Below are 16657 nucleotides of genomic sequence, written 5' to 3' on the forward strand. Positions count from 1 at the left end.
CTTTATTTTATTCTCCAATTTCATTCATTGTGGTAAAGTATATATAACATGAAAATTGCCATTTTAAACATTTTAAAATTACAGTTCAGTGGCACTAAGTATATTCACAGTTTTGTGCTACCAATACCACCAACCATCTCCAGAACTCTATTCATCTTCCCAAACTGAAACTACCCACACCAAACTATAGAAAAGACAATTGCAGATCAATACCTCTTATGAACATGGAAGCTGGATTAATCGCTATGGGGTAGAATTTAATCCATAACAGATAGGAAAAATTTTAAAAATACTTTTTAGCACATTAAATCCAACAATATATTAAATGGATCATGACCAAGTAGGTTTATTTCATGAATGCAAAGTTGATTTAACATAGAAAAACCAATCAATACAATACAATGTCAGATAGTGTTAAACCATGTTAACAGAGTTAAAGAGGAATGAAAAATCCAAACTCTTATATGATCATCTCAACAAACACAGAAAAAAAACCTGACAAAGCCCAGCATCTATTTCTGATTAAAAAATTTCTCAGAATACTAGGAATAGAGAGGAACTTTCCTGACACCTAGGAAAAAGCCTATACTTAACATTCCTACTTAATGCTAAAAGGTGAATCCTTTCCCATTATGATTGGAAACAAAGCAAAGTGTTTGCCCTTACCACTTCTGCTCAGCATTGTACTGGAGATTCTTGTCAAGGCAATTAGGAAAAAAAAAGTTACCCAGAGTGGAAATGCAGAATTAAAACTATCCTTACTTACTGATGACACACAGGAGACTCAAGGATTCCATAAAACATCATTGAAGTCATGATATAGAATATACTTTGATAAGAAAGAGATTTTGAAACCAGAAGGCAGATCTCCTGATAATGTGCAGAGGAAGAAAAGCAAACAGACAGACAAACAAAACCAACAAAATCTTGGCCATTTTTTAAAATGACTGAGGCTGAAGATTTAAAAAAACAAGGTGGTATTAAAACATTAGACAATTCAGGTTGACAGGTGGGAGGAGATATATTGGGATAAAAAGCATTCTAAAATTCCTGTGTTGTCTGGTAGGAAGTTAAAACATTAACTTTATACTTTATAAAATCTGCTATGCACATTAAATTGCAATAGAGGTTAATAAAAATAATAGAAATAGAATGCATAATTCTAAACTAATAGAGAAAAATAAATTCAGGCCGAATAAATAGAATGGAAAGTAGAAAAAGAGGAATAAGAAAAGAAAAACACATTTTTAAAAGAAAACACACACACACACACACACACACACACACACACACACACAGAGAGAGAGACACAGATTTAACGATGGTTTGGATGATGGTTTGTCTCCCAAGTTCATATTTGGAATTTGGTCCCCAGTATAATGGCATTGGGAGGTGGTGAGACCTTTAAGACTGAAGTTGGGCAAGTTGCCAACTGGGTGGTTAAGGCAATTGGTTTCCACATGGCTGCCCTTGCGATTTGAGTCCTGGAATGGATGGCTTGAGAAAACATGCTAAGTGCGTGTATGTGTGTGTGTGTGTGTGTGTGTGTATTTGTGTACCCAAAATCCCAATAGAAGGAAAATGGAGGAGGAAGGATTGGGGCAGGATCATTCCCCATGGGTGAGTGCTTCCTCACTTTCTCTCTCTCTCTCTCTGACTCTCTCCAGTGAGCACATATGTTGTCTAGAAAATTTAAAAACAACAACAACAACAACAACAACAACAACAACAAACCCAAAAACAAAATCAAGGAGTAAGAAGGAGGGTGGTGATTGGATCATGGAGGAATTGCTCTTATGAGTGGATTAATGATGTCTTACAAGAACAGCAAGTTCTAGGTCTTATGAGAATAGGTTAGTTTTTGTGACAGTGGGTTCTGTAAAAGGAAGATGGCTGCCCCCGGGTCTCTCTCTGCACAGGCTCACCACCCTCTCTGCTTCTGTCAGTTTTGTTGTAATGGAACCAGCCTGATGTCAGCCTTCCACCCTTGTACTTTCCAGCACCAGAATGGTGAGTTGGATGAACTTGTATTTCTTTATAAATTGTCCAGTCTCAGGTATTTCTGTTAGCAATGCAGTAGTGGTCTAAGATACACACTAAACAACAACAACAAAAAAATAGAATGGCAAGACAGGTGTAAATATATCAATTTTTACAATAAAGTTAAGTTCATTGTTAATTAATAAATAACTTTTTCAAATTAGATAAAAAAAAACCATTATAAGATCACCTAAACCTAAAACCTAGAATAAAAGTAATGAGAATAATTTTTTACCTGATAATTACTAAAAAATATACTCATATTAGACAAAATATATTTTTAAGTCGAAAAGCACTAGTACAAATAAGAAGAATGGAATCTGATAAAATTTGGTCAAAATTTTGCATAGATATTGATAAACCCATACTGTAGTGTGAGACTTTCATAGACCTCTCTCATAATTGTTGAAGTAAGTTAATTAAATAAGCTTAATTGAATAGCTATGTAGAGAGACCTTTGCATGAAACAAAGAAATATTCAAGATTTTAATGTGTGTGTGTGTGTGTGTGTGTGTGTGTGTGTATGTGTATGAACTAGGGGAAGAGAAAATAAATTGGGAAGGAATTGGAGTAGATAAGAGAGACCAGTTACAGAAAGGAATGCAGAAGTCCAAGTAAGAAATGATGGGAAGAAGCAGTGAAAATGAAAGCATGGGGAGTTGAAGGAAAGTTGGATAGTGAAATAAACAGAATTCGGTGTTTGATAGTGTATCACTTGGAGTTTTATCAGGAGACAGAAGTCACAGAGTAATTTAAACTGAGAAAGTTTAAAGTAAAGACAGCATTGATGGGACAGGGAGGTAGTGGTGATATCTGTTGAAGATATTTTGATCAACTGGAGTGGGGAGAAATGTCCACATATTGAAATGTTCACTTTGTAAGCTAAATAATATGATTGAGTGTATAAAAATTAAAAATAAATAAATAAAAGCAAAAATAAAGAATTCTAACTATAATGGAGGAGCACAATACAACACTATTAAAAGTAAATTTAAAGAATACCCTGGGGGGTGGCAGCAGATGGTGTAGTGGTTATGTCACCGGACACCTATGTGGCTGACTGTGGTTTGAGTCCTGGACTGGTGGCTTGAAAATCATGTCTGGCATGAGTGTGTGCGTGTCCAAGACCTCAGGAGGAGAATAGAGGAGAAGGGATTGTGGTGTGGTCATCCCCACTGTGGGGGGTGATTTCTCAGTTTCTCACCGTGTCTGTTTCTCTTCTGTGAGCACATGTGCCTTAAGGCAAAAAAACTCTTAATAAAAAGAAAATACCCTGGGGATGAAGGAAAGTACCTAAAGAAAGAGGAAATCTGGGAGGGGGCCCTCCCCAAGACTGAGGTTGAGACCTCATTGAAAAGGGTGTGGCTACTGCCTACAGCATGGTGGAAAGGAGATGTTGAGGCATCCCTGGGATGGGCCAAGACTGTTCACACAGAGATGGTGTGCTGTGGGTGGGTGGCTGAGCAGAGCCCCACTGGATACTCCCACCTCTCACCTCTACATGTGTATCCCTGATACCATACCACCCAGTGGCACGGGCAATTGGCCAGCAAAAACTCTCTGGCCACAGGAGGAGAGCTCCTTCCTCTTGCAGTGTTCTCTAACCGACAAGGTTTAATATGATCCGAGTTGCAGACAGAAACACTTACAGCTCCATTAAAAATTAAAAAAAAAAAGATTTATTTATTTATTTATTTACATTCAATCACTGTGTATTATTACAACATACAAAGTGAATTTTCCCATCATGAATACACTGAATATTGACTCAGTCAAAGATATTATCATATACATTATAATCAATAGATTTATTTCCATTTTGGGTCCCTTAAATGTTTTGCTTCTTTCTTCTTCCCCTTGATTCCCAACCTTTAGAAGGTTGTGCTGCCCGTCTCCACCTGGGCCTCAAATTCCATCTTATAGTGTGGGATGCCTGGACTCCCTCCAAGAATCTCTCAGGGGGAGCCCTCCCCCATTTCTCACCTTCCTCCTACACTGTCTCCAGTATCCCCATTGCTCTCCATGCTTTTATACCTTACAGCCTTTCAGTTTCTGCCATAGAGTGCCAATATTTGCTATATATTGAATGGGGACATATGATGCCTCTCTTTCATAGTCTGGCTTGCTTCATTTAGCAGTAAATCTTTGGTATTCAATCCACTTTCTATCAAATGCTTTAGTTCCATTTTTGCTGACCAGGAAATAGATGGTGGATTTGGAGCTGAGAGGCATTTAACTGGTAACTGGTATAGATGGGATGCAGGGATGAGGCTTTCAGGAAACTGGCTGAGTCATTGAGAGGACAGCTGGTTGTGTTCATGGAGACGGGATGCTTGAGGAAAAGAAGTTCAGAGCAAAGCAGACGAATGGCATTTCTAAAATGCCAAGTTTAACAATGCGTACAAATGGCCAGTGAGATGACAAGCAGACAGCCAGTCCTTGGGAGCCTGGGAGACTGGAGTGGAGGCAGAGGGAAATGGGTTCTGGCAAACACTATGATGGTAGGTGGAGCCACCAGGAGAATGTGCATGGAGAGAAGACCTTGAAGAACTTTAACTTCTAAAGGTTTAGTAGGAGATGCTGAACAAAAATGGCCAAGGTGGACAGAGGAAAAGAAATAGTAGAGAGCGTGGTATCTCAGGAGACAGCAAGTTCCACTGAAGACGGAATGTTCCACAGTGTCATCTAAGAGAAAGGTTGAATAGGGGTCATCATTGTTGGTGGCCCAGAGTGGTAACTCGTGGCTGGAAGAGTTTCAGTGGAGGTAGAGGCAGAAATTACTGCAAGTTGAGGGATGGGCAGGAGGTGAGGAAACAACCGGTGATAATTTGAGCATGAATTTGCTTTAATAAGTGGAGAAAGGATGAGAGTAACTAGAGAGAGATGTGGAATTGAGATGGAGCTTTATTTTTACTGGAGAAAGGATACATTTTTATGTTGATGAGACTGCAGAGAGGAGGCACATGGAAATTCCATGTTATTATGTGTATGAGCAAAGGAGGAAAGAAACAGCCATGGGACTCACCAGAGCTGGCCGGCAAGGACAGCTTACAGGCTCTCTTGCCAGCTGGGAGGGCTATAAATGTCATTCGGATGCCTTCCAGGAATGAGCCAGGGGACACAGATGGATTTAGTAAGGATGATAGAGGATAATTCTGTTTTTCAGCAAGGTCACATGAAAGTGCATGGTGTGTGTGTGTGTGTGTGTGTGTAAGAGTTGTCAGAAATTAGGTTTCAAACTGAAGTCATTTAAAAAGGTGGGTGTGGATGTGGTGGGCAGAATCAGAGCGAATGACTTACCACTTCACATGGCCTTTGGTGATAGCCTGTGAAGGTCAGAGGATGTGAACACAGTTTGGCTTTCTTGTTCCTTTTTTTCCCCTCATCTTTGGCGACTTCTCAGTGCAGGGTGCTTTGGCCACAGCAAATTCTAGCACTTGGTCACTAGTCTCTACTTACACATAAAGTGTACAACTCTCACTCTCAGCTCTCCAGAATGTCACACGTCTGAAAGCTCCTGGTTCCCTTTGCTTAGAGTGTCTATTTATTGCATTTATAGCTTTGTGGACTTATTTTCCACTTTATCAGGCTGTTAAGGTTTTCCTTCTCTAACTTGATGTGATCAAGCCTTATTCTCTTCCAGGAAGTCAGTGGTTTTCTCCTGACTGCTAGGCTACCCCTCTCCACCTGGGCCTCAAGTTCCTCCTTGTACTGTGAGGTACCTGGACTCTCTCCAAGAATCTCTCAAGGGGAGCCAGTAAGGGAAAGGGAAGTGTGAAGATATTGTGCTTACGAAGTGCTCTGTACGCTTCAGGTTAGGGATGCTGCACAAGTAGAAAGTGTTGACAGTTTGGAATTAACAAGGCATCGGGGATCCATTTAGACCACAGCTGGTATTTTGTATTGCAATGGACAAAAATTGCTGTCAGAGCCAACTTGGGGCTTGTCCATTGCATTTTATTTTGTGCAGGCATGTGTGGGCCTGAGTAGGGGCAGTCTGCTGCATGTCCCTGTGAGGTCGACCACACTGCTGGTGTCAGGGCAAGATTGCCCCGAGGTTCACCACTTCAGGGATCTTTCTAATATTTTGTTTCCAGAAGAGACCATACTGGACAGACCCCAGGACCTGGCATCCCTGCTCCTGCCCTCACGGTGTCTTCCTGGTGCTTGTCCTCCACTCTTTCAGTGATGCTGCCTTCAATTGGTCTGAGCATTTAGTCAAACTGTGCAAATGTGTGTTCCTCCAACAATAATCAGGGGGAATCTGACACCTGCTGGAGCACACGTTTCACTCAATTACCTGAGCTACTTGAAGGAGCCAGGGACTTTCCCAGGAGTCGGGGATCAGAGATGGAATAGCTGTGGCTCCCGTCCTTGGATGGCTCACAGTTCAGCAGAGGAGGTGACTCACAACATTGCAGCAAATGCCCCAAGAGAGGCATGTGCTTGGCGTGATGGGAACATAGGTGAAAGAACAGCAATTCCAGACTGACGAGATAGAATAATGGGATGCGAGGGGAGCTAAGGAAGGTGGTCTAGGCCTGGAAGGATGACTAGGAGTTTACCAGGTGGAGAGAAAAAAAGGGAAAAGGAATTTCAGGCAAAGGGAAAAAAATGGGCAAAGATACAGAGGATGAAGAAGACTCTCATCATATGAGACAGGGCAAACAGGGGTGTTTTGGGAGGGGACTGATTGGAATAACACTAAAGGGAGAGTTTAGTGCCGTGTTCAAATGAAACCTCAATGGCTGAGTCCCTGCCTCTTTGATGGGAGCCTTAGATAGACTCTGAGCAGGGGATGCCAATGAAAGTTGTGGATCCTATCAGATTGGAGAAGGTGAAACTGCAGAAAGTGGGACACAGCTGCAGGGCTACAGCTTACCTGTTGAGGTGCAATCCAGCGGGGTCACTGGGTATGTTTCCCTGGAGTCCTTTGAGGCCCGGTGTTTCTGAAAGTTGTTCCATCTGGATCTCTCTGGGGAAGCTTGGAGTGCTCAGAAGAACCCTGATAGACTCTGCAGCTTTGCAGAAATTCTGCTGTTCAGGGATGCACAGCCTCCTGGCTCCAAGTGGGGACTGTCTAGTGCCTCTAAGCAGGGTGTGGCTGGTCTAGACATGAGGGGCAGGTGAGACTCTGAGTGGCCATGGGGTCTGGCCAGGCCCCTCTAAGAACCTTCAGGTGAGTGCGTGATTCGCAGAAAAACATCTTTATAGTTTCATGGATTTCAAAGCTGCTTTCAAATGTTAATGTCATCAGCTTTCCTTGCTCTATTTGCTTTAGACGCTCATGACCAACTTAAATCAGTAGTGGCCAAACGCTCTCTTTTTGGCTGTGACCAGAGAGTGTGCGTGGAATTTACATAATTCGTACAAGGTGAGGTCATGGCCTTTGCCAAATGATGAGTGTTTCTTCCTGGAACCCCTTCAGATGGAAACATCCTATTCTCTTCCATCCATGGTATATCTACAAAACTTAAAAGCTGGTGACCCCAGAGACACCAGATGGTCCTGAAATGGCAGTACTAGGGCCCCTGCTGTTTCTGCGTGGGTGTAGAGTTTCTTGGTGGTGGGGGCAGCAGGCAAGACAGGAAGGGTGATGCTTCCACCTGGGCTGTGCTCTGCCTCCCCTCACTCTATGGATCATCAGAAGTTCTCTTTGTCCAGTGGAAAATGAAAGTCCCAGTTAATCAAGAAGTTTCTGGTTTAATTGTGATCCATATAACACTTGGGAGGCACTTTTAGGGAAGGAAACTTCACTTTTCTCACAAGTCACTTGGATTTGGTCCCTGAGGTACCCAGCAAGGTACTGCCTGCCCCACCTAGTCCAACATGGAGAGTCAGGCCACCTGTTCCAAGCCTAGCATTTACTTACCTTCCTCTTATAGGATTAAGCACATGGTCACCTCTGGTTGGTGATGGCTTTGTCATCACCTTAAAGATGAAGTCTGTGTGCCTTCATGTGCAGGTCGTCATTTGCAAAGTCCTGGATTCGAGAGAAGCTCATGGTCTAGGAAGAGGCACTTGAACAGCAGCAACCAGGCAAAGAGTGGGGCCCAGACTGGCACTTGCTCTCAAGGGCGGCTTGCAAGGCAATGGCATGAGAGGCCGTAGACAAGGGTGCAGGACAGCTGCCTTTATTCTCCCTAAATCCCTGGGCTGGATGCAATGTAACAGCCTCTCTACAGGCTGTGGTCATGCCTCAATAGGCCACGAGCCTGAGCTCTATCGTAGTTCATGGTTTGTTCCCATTTCCCTCCTCCTCAGGAAGGACAGAGGGTGTCTGGCCACTTCTCAGAGAAGTTGTGCTCATCATTAGCAATGTCAAGCCTTAATCTTAAAAGTGCTTTGCAAAAAAGGTACCAGACAAATTGCACACAGTATTTCCAGCCACACACATTTACTTTCCTATTTGTCTCAACATCCTGGCTCCTTTTCTTTGAGATAAGCATAAGGAACCCAGAAAGACACATAAATTATCTGGTTCTTTTATTACTCTGCTTCTCATAGTAGGCCACATTGTGTGATCTGACCATATCTTTCCTAGGAAATTTATGTTGTGGCCATAATAATTCCTCCTAACAGAAACAGCCCGTGGCAGGGGTTTATTAAGAGAGTATTTATGGCTAATCAAGCTGCCACAACATACTTTTCACCCCTAGGATGCCAAAAAACAGATGTGCTTGGGGACCAGCAGCAGAGAAGGGGTAGGATGGATGTGAAGGCAGGAGACCCACCTGGGGTCTGGGTGACTTCAGTACTAACAACGTTGTAACTAGTCAAGACACTAACCTTGAGACTGAAGTTTTGTCGACCAGAAAATGGATGGCTTGATTAGATGACCTTCATGCTCTGTGATTTGTGAATCTGAAGGTAGAGAAGCTGTTTGCACAGGGATGTGATGTGCGTTGTACATCCCAGTGCCGTGAGACATCTGCCCCCCATTCCCTAGTCGTAAAGGTGACGGATGGTTTGACTTGGTGTGGCAGAGAAGTCCAAAAGTAAAAATAGATTAGACAATCCAAATAATCATGTCCAACACATTGTGTGTGTGTGTGTGTGTGTGTGTGTGTGCAAATGTGTGTGTGAGCTCCCAGTTTCTGCCCCTTATCCACACCGAGAACATCATTAGTTAAAAACGCAGAGTGACCTCAGCAGAGGCCATCTGTTAGCAAGAAAGTGCTCATCATTCATCACCTCCCTTAAGTGTGTTTGCTTCCACAGTGGGGAGACCAACAACGGTTTTCCTGCTCAGAGATCCCTTCCTATCTTCCAATCTCAATCCCCCCCACCCCCCAAATAAATAACTACAGTCAGGAAGAAATTACTCTCACAATTAGGAATGACATGTCCTTCCTGGAAAACATTTTAGCACCAAAAAGCAAGGTGCTGCCCTCACCCTTTCTGAAGTACAGGGTAATTTAGACCCCAGGGAAATCAACTCCAGTTGACCTGACCCTCCCCACTCCATGCGTTTACCCAGAGAAGTAACAAAGTTCTGTTTTCTCAGTAAGTCTGCCACATCCAGCACTGGTGAGATACCCCAGGGGAGCCTGAGGGCTCATGCTATTCCATCAGTTATGAACAGACAAGAGTAAATGCGTGGTCACCTCTGGTTGGTAATGGCTTTGTCACTATCACCTTGAAAATGTGGTCTATTTGCCATCAAGTGCAGGTTGTTGTAATTTTGGAATTATTTAAGATATGATTCTGATCCTGAAGGTGTTTGCTGATTGAGAAACTTCCTCTTTGAGGGAAAAATATTTGTAGAATTATTGATTACTGTCATTACTAGGAGGTGCTCCTTGACTATGCCAAGAATAGGGATGAGGGAGTCTGCACTCTTGGCTTAGTGGTCTGACATTGGTTCCCACTGTGTGGTCTCACCCAAATTCCTATGGTCCCCATGAGATTTACCTTACCTTGATTTTCAAGGATCAAACAACCATTTGGAAAAAATAATACTTACCAGACAGCTGCCAGAAAATCCATCTGCTAATATCAGCTGGATGCACGGTTGGCCTTCAGCTACCAGGATCTTTGCTCTGTTGACAAGACCAGAAAAAAGTCCCAAATGTGTTTTCTCATTCTTTACTTTTTCTTTTTGTAGAGATTTTTTTTTTTTGAGAGATTTTCACTGTAGCGCACATGCGCTCGCCAGAGAGAGACATAGAGACAGAAAGCGAGAAATCACTCCCCAGGGGAGATGGTCACGCCGCAATCCCTTCTCCTCCATTCTCCTCTTGGGATCTTGGGCATGCATGCACACGCGCCCGGCATGAGTTTTAAGCCACCGGGTCTGGGACACGAACCGCGGTCGACTACGTGGGAGTCCAGCGACATAGCCATTACGCTAACTGCTGGTTCCCTTTTTGTAGAGATTTTTGACTTACGGTGTGTGTACTTATGAGAAAGAGAGAGGGAGGGAGGGAGGGAGAATGGTGTGATGGCTACGTTATAATCCCTTCTCTTCCATTCTTCTCCTACCAGGATCTTGAGCACTCATGCACACATGCCCGGCATGAGTTTCAAGCCACTGGGTCCAGTACTTGAACTGTGGTCAGCTAGGTAACTGCTATGCCATCTGCTGCCCCCCCCCCCATTATTTTCTAATAATGATGTGAGGAATAGCATTTGGAATACTTTATAAAAAGAGTCCAAAGCTATTGGAGAGGTTAATTAGTAACATCCAGCTTCACCCAGTGAATCTAAGGCAAAGTTTCTCAGTATGAAATTAAAGTATGTATAACCAGACCCTAATTAATTTGATGAATGGAGCCTATATGTAATGGTTGGGTGTTCAAATATTTTATTTTTCTGAGGTTTATTTGTTTGTTTCTTCAGAGAGAGAGAGAAAAAAAGGAAGAGGAGGGAGGGAGGGAGGGAGAGAGAGAGAGAGAGAGAGAGAGAGAGAGAGAGAGACAGAGCGAGAGCGAGCCCCCTTAAAAAGATCCTCATGCCACAATCCACCACAGCCTCAGCTAGCCAGGATCACAGACATGAGTGTGTGCTCTGTATTTACAGGGATACCTTTAAATGCGAACCTGGGACTTCCTCATGTGGTGTCAGTACTGCAGAGTATTGTGTCACTGCTGCACCACCATGACTGTCAGAGGTTTTGTATGCTGCGAAGTCCATATGACTATGACTAATGATGATAATGATGCTACTGTTAAATAGCTGTCAGTTACTAAACTATGTCATTGATCAGGTATTGTGCTAAACACTTCATACATAGGACCTACTGCAAAACTTCCAACAATTCTAAAAGATAGACACTGATTTCTCTAGAGAGACTTGGAAGTTAAGCCATTGACTTAAGCTAAAGTGCCTTCGAGTATCAGAACTGAGGATTGAACCCAGCTACCTGAGCCCTGCACCTGTGCTACTTTGTACTCTGCACCCATCTACTCAGTCTTGCCCATGGAGACTGATGATATATAAAACAGGTTTCCTAAAACACTAGAGGCGTACCCGTTCTTTATTGTTTCAATTCAAAATATCTTTAAAAGCTACTATACTTCTTTGCACCTTTATTTTTAACAACTTTCTGGATATATTAGCCACATATACAATTTAGCCATTTAAAAAGTCCATCTAATGATTTGGTATATTCACAGGGTTATGCAGCCATCATCATAATCTAATTTTAGAACATTTTTGCCATCCTCCAAAGAAATCAGTTACTCCTAATCTTCCCTGTTCCCACCTGCTAGGCACTGCTAATCTACTGTCTGTCTCCATAGATTTCCTTCTTCTGGACATTTATGTCAATGAATAATGAATCATGTGGTCTTTAGGCCTGGCCTCTTCCACTTGGCATTATGTTTTCGAGGTTCATTAATTTTGTACATGTGTCAGTACTTCATTTCTTTTTCACTGCCAAATAAGATTCCATTGTATGGATAAATCATACCACACTTTATTTATCCACTCAACAGCTGATGGACATTGAAATTGTTCCCCCATTTTGACTATTATTAATAGTGCTGCCATGAACATCTTTGTACAAGTTTTTGTGTGGACATACGCTTTTATTTCTCTTGGGATATACACATAGAAGTGCCTAGTGCTTAACTGTTTGGAGAACTGCCAAAATGTTTTCCAAAGTGGCCGCACCATTTTATATTTCAACTGACAGTATTTGAGAGCTCCAATTCCTCCACAACACTTGATGTTGATGGTCTTTTTGATTACAGTGATTCCATTGGTGTAAAGTGGTATCTCATTGATTTGCATTCCCCTAATGATGAATTATGTTGAGCACTTCTTTATATGGCCATTTGCACATCTTCAGTGTAGAAATGTCTGTTCAGATTGTTTGCTCATTTTAGTTGGTTTGTCTTTTTAAAATTTTATTTTAGCGGGAGAGAGAGAGAGAGAGAGAGAGAGACCTTCAAGAGCTCACTACATCATGATCCTTCCCCCAGCTTTCCCGCCAGCCAGAATCATGGGTGCATGCAAGTGTGCCTAGCTTATTTAGGATGAGAGGATCATAATCTGGGCCTTCCCTATGGCTTCAGTACTGCACAGTGACACCTCACTGACTGTTCTACTGTAGCTGGGATGGTTTGTCTTTTTATTATTTATTCATCAGAGCACATTTTATATTTGAGATATAAGTCTTTTATCAAATATACAATTTCAAACTATCTCTCATTATGGGGTAGTAGTTTCACAGTTTTGGTTGTTATCTGTTGAAGTACGAAGTTGTAAAATGTCCATTAAGTCCTATTTTTAACTTTTGTTACTTGTGCTTTTGGTGTTGTATTTAAGTTACCATTGCTTTACCCAAGGGTATGAAGATGTACTTCTAAGTTTTCTTCTAAGAGGTTTATAATTTAGCTCTTATAGTTAAGCCTATGACCTTTAGTATGGTGTGAAGTTGGGTTCTGTTTCCATTCATGTGAATTGAATGGCCAGTTGTCTGAGCATAATTTGTTGAAAAGACTATTCTTTCTCTAACTAAATCGTCTTGGCACTTTTGTTGGAAATCAATTGACCATAAATATAAGGGCTTAGTTTTATACTCCAGTTCTATTTAATTGATCTGTGTGTCTGTGCTTTTATGAGTACCATACTACCATGAAATCAGGAGGTGTGAGTCTTCCAAATTTAGGTTTGTCAAGATTGTTTTGACTTTTCTGGGTCACTAGCATTTCCACACAAATTTTTAGCTTGTTGATTTCTGAAAAAAAAAATAATGAAACAAAACAAAAAATCCCCCAAAAAACCCCAAACAACAACAACAAAAAAACCCAACTGGTATTTTGATAGATATTGCCTTTAATCTGTAGATTAATTTGAAGGTACTGCCATATTCCAACAGGATTTTCTACTGCACTAACATGGGTTGTTTCTCAGTTTATTTGTGTCTTGTATTTCTTTTGGTAATATTTGGCAGTTTTGAATGCACAAGACTTACACTTCATTTATTAAATTTATTCTTAAGTATTTTATTTCTTTCAATATAATTGTAAATAGAATTTAAAAAATTCATTTTGCATCATTCATAGTTTATGTATATTATATTCTGTAATCTTGATCAACTCATTTATTAGATCTGATCATTTTTGAATGTATTCTTAGTTTCACTTATTTTATTCTGATCTAAGCACCTTTTATTTCTTTATCTGATTGCCTTGGTAAGAATTCAGTACAATGCTATATAGAAGTGGTGAGATTGCATATCCCTGTCTTGTTTCCTGAACTTAAGTTTCTCACCATTAACTGTAATGTTAGATGTGGGATTTTCATAGAGAAACTTTATCAAGTTGAAAAAGTTCCTTTCTATTCCTAATTTATTAAGTCTTTTATTTTTTCTATCATAAAAGGTGTTGGATTTCTCAAGTGCCTTTCCTGTGTCTATTAAGATTACTGTGTGGTTTGTGTCTTTATTTTATAAATCTGGATTACTCTATGAATTGATATTTAGGTATTGAATGAGTCTGCATTCCCTGAATAAATCCCACTTAGTCATGGTGGCTAATCCTTTTTATATATGTTTGCCAGATTTGGTTTGCTATTATTTTGTTCAGGATTTGTGTGCCTATATTTATAAGCGCTATTTGTATATAGTTTTCTTTTCTCTGTGATGTCTTTGTCTGGTTTTAATATCAGGGTAATACTGGTCTCAGAAAGTATGCTGAAGTATTCTCTTCTATTTGGAAGAATTTGAGAGGTATTAGTGTTAATTTTTCTTTGGTATTTGATAGAATTCACCAGTGAAGACATCTGGGCTTGAGCTTATCTTTGTGAATAGTTTGAGTTATTGATTCAATTTCTATTTTTTTGAGTCTATTCATATTACATTTTTTTTTTCTTGAGTTAGTCTCAGAAGTGTGTGTGTTTCTAGGCATTGGTCCATTTTGTCTAGGTTTTCTAATTTGATGTCATACAATTGTACATAGAATTCCCTTATGAACATTTCTATTTCTGTAATATCAGTAGTGATGTCCTTCATAACTTCTTTTCTCTTCTTCTTTTTTTTTTTGGAGAGATTTTCGCTATAGGGCACGTGTGCTCACCAGACAGACAGAGAGAGACAGAGAGACAAAGCGAGAAATCACCCCCCAGGGGGGATGGTCACGCCGCAATCCCTTCTCCTCCATTCTCCTCTCGGGATCTTGGGCACGCACGCACACGCGCCCGGCGTGAGTTTTAAGCCACCGGAACCACGGTCGACTGCGTGGGAATCTAGCGACATAGGCATTATGCTAACTGCTGGTTCCCCATAACTTCTGATTTAGTTATTTAAATCTTTCTTTTTTATTTGTCAATCTAGCTAAAAATTTGTCTATGTTGTTGATCTTTTCAAAGTACCAATTCTTGTTTCACCGATTTTCTGTTTTACTCTTTTATTCTTTATTTTATTTATTTCTTTTAAAATTTTTTTGTTTCCTACCTTCTCTTTTCTTCTGAGTTTAGTTTCTCTTCTTTTTCTAGTTTCTTAAGGTAGAATGTTAGTTTAACGAATCGAGATCTAAGTGACTATACTTCTTCAACGTATAGTCACTTAGAGCTATACTTCCCTTCTCCCAAGCATCACTTTAGCTCTATCTTGTAAGTTTTATAAAATGTATTTTATTTGCATTTATCTCAAGTATTTTCTTACTGCTCTTGTGATTTCTTACTTGGTCCATTGAATATTTAATATGTTATATGATTTTCACATATTTGTGAATTTTCCAAGTTTTCTATGTTACTGATTTTTAATTTCACATAATTGTAGTTAGAAAAATACTTTGTGTAGATTTTAGTTTAGTTTTTTATTGTGCACTTTATTCATTATTATTATTTATACATCCAATTGCTATACATCATTTAGATTGTACAGAGACTTTACCCAGCATGTTATGCATCTCAGTCCAGTTGAGAATACTAGACACATCCTCTTCATCAGATAACAACCTATCCATGTCCCACAAATATCCTATCTCTCTATATTTCCCCCCTAATTTCCTTTTCTGCACTCTTACCCTCCCACACTCTCCTTCCACTTTGTCTCTAGTGTCCATAACAATTTTGAATGGTTTTATATCTTCCAGTCTTTCAGCCTCTACCATAAAATGCACCTAGTCTGTATATGTTAGGTCAAGACATACAATGTCTCTCTTTCATAGCCTGACTTGCTTCACTCAGTAGCAAATCTTCCATATTCGCCCACTTCGTGTAGATTTTAAATCCCTTTAACTTTACTGACCCTGTATTGGAGGCCTAATAAATACTGAAGAATGTTCCATGTGCATGTGACAGAAATGTTGGGTGAATTGTTCTATAGATGTTTAGTTGGTTTATGGTATTTTCTAGTCTTCTATATGTTTTTTAAAAAATATGCCTAGTTAACCTACTCTTTACTGAAAGGGTGGTGTTGATATTTCCAACTGTTATCAGGTTGTCAATTTACCCTTTTATATTGTCAGCTTTTAAAAAAATTATTCATTTTATTTTAATTTACATTTAATCACATATATTTTTACAGTGTATGACATTACTTTTTGCAGCACGATTACCATGCATATCAATCAAGACAAAGACATTATTATATACATTATCATCAGAAAATAGTTTTTCATTTTTTGGTCAATTAAATGTATTTTTTTCTTTCTCTGTTCCCCTCCCTCCCTCCCTCTATTACCTACCCCCATACTACCCCTATCCTAACCATCTCTAGTATCTACAGTTGCCTTCCCTACTAATGTACAATCCAGACTTTCAGTTTCTGCTATTGAGCACAGACGTTTGATATATATTGAGTAAGGACATAAAAAGTCTGTCTTTCATAGTCTAGCTTGCTTTGCTTAGCATTAAGTCTTCCATTTTACTTTGTATCAAATGTAAGGGTCTCATTTTTTTTTTTTAATGGCTGAGTAGTATTCCATAGAGTGCATATGCCACATTATTTCAATCCAATCATCTATTTTGGGACATTTGGGTTGATTTCACGTCCTAGAAATTGTAAATAATGCTGTAATAAACATAGATGTGCAAATGTTTTTATGACTATAGGTTTTTCTAGCCTTTGGGTAAATATCTAAGAGTGCAATTACTAGGTCATATGGTGGTTCTTTTTGTAAATTTCTAAGGAATCTCCATATTGTTCTCCGAAGTGGTTGTACTA

Source organism: Tupaia chinensis, unplaced genomic scaffold, assembly GCF_000334495.1.
Source record: "Tupaia chinensis unplaced genomic scaffold, TupChi_1.0 Scaffold000217_1, whole genome shotgun sequence".
NCBI lineage: Eukaryota > Metazoa > Chordata > Mammalia > Scandentia > Tupaiidae > Tupaia > Tupaia belangeri.